This window comes from Chinchilla lanigera, unplaced genomic scaffold (assembly GCF_000276665.1).
Source record: "Chinchilla lanigera isolate Chin_1 unplaced genomic scaffold, ChiLan1.0 scaffold00094, whole genome shotgun sequence".
In the NCBI taxonomy this organism is placed as follows: Eukaryota; Metazoa; Chordata; class Mammalia; order Rodentia; family Chinchillidae; genus Chinchilla; species Chinchilla lanigera.
Window position 1 is genome coordinate 4,792,476 of NW_004955495.1, and position 1,278 is coordinate 4,793,753.

The following is a 1,278-nucleotide window of genomic DNA, read 5'->3' on the forward strand; positions in this document are numbered from 1 at the left end:
AAAGAAGAGAGAGATGGTAGGAGCCAGGGTGGCACTCACGCTGGCCTGGCTGGAGCGGGCCAGCCAGTGCTGTCTTGGGTCTGAACCTGTTCTTGGTGAATGTTTGGGGTGTTTTCAGTTTGGAAAAGTCGTCGGGTTTCTACATTTGATTTATGCTTTGTTTTATTATTTCCTTTTTTGTTCTCCTGGGGATTAAAGCCAGGGGCGCTGGTACTACAAGTGTGCATCCACCCCCACCGGGTAGCGGACATTCTAGTTCCCTCTTGCAAGGGAGAAGTGGTCCTATTTAGTGGTGAAAATACACGGACAGGCTGGAGATGGTTCAGAGGGGAGCACTTGCCTAGCATACATGAGGCCCTGGATCCATGCCCAGCACAGGGAAAAAACGTATTTATGTGATGGGCTTGGTGGCAGGCCCTGTAATTTCAGCATTGGGGAGACTGAGGCAGGAGGGTCACCATGAATTTGAGGCCAATCTGGGCTACATGATGCATTGAATCTTAGCCTGAACAATATAGCGAGAACCTGGAAAAACAAAGCTGGGCATGGTGGCGCACACCTGTAATCCCAGCACTCGGGAGGCTGAGGCAGGGGGATCGTTACAAGCTAGAGACCAGCCTGGGCTACACAGTGAGCTCAAGGCCAGCCTGAACTGTATAGAGAGACCTTGTCTCAAAGAGACAAAAACAAAACAAAACAAAAAAAACCCCACCAAAATGGACAAACAAATCCAAACAAACAAAAAGAATGCATACCTCCAACAACTCTTTCTCTTGTAACAGTGCCTGGGAAACTGGTCTTTGAGCCATGTGCACCCTGTTCCTGGTTTTATTTTATTTTATTTTATTTTATTTTATTTTATTTTGAGATAAGGGCTCCCTAAAGCCATGTCTGGCTTTTTTCCCGGTTCTTATTTAAGCTGTGAGCTAAGAAAGGGTTTCATATTTTTACATGGTTAAAAAAAAATTGAAAGAATACTAGTTCAGCCAGGCATGGTAGCACATGTCTGTAATCCCAGCACTTGGGAGGCTGAGGCAGGAGGATTGCTGCAAGTTCAAGGCCAGCCTGGGATACAAAGTGAGTTCAAGGTCAGCCTGAACTGCATAGCAAAACCCTGTCTCAAAAAGAAAAAAAAAAAAAAAAGAGAGAGAGAGAAAAAAACCCTCAAAAATCAAATGGAAGCTGTGTATGGTGGCACACGCCTGTAATCTCAGCACTTTGGGAGATTGACAAGGGGGTAATTGAGTTCAAACCCAGCAAGAGCAATTTAGCAACTCA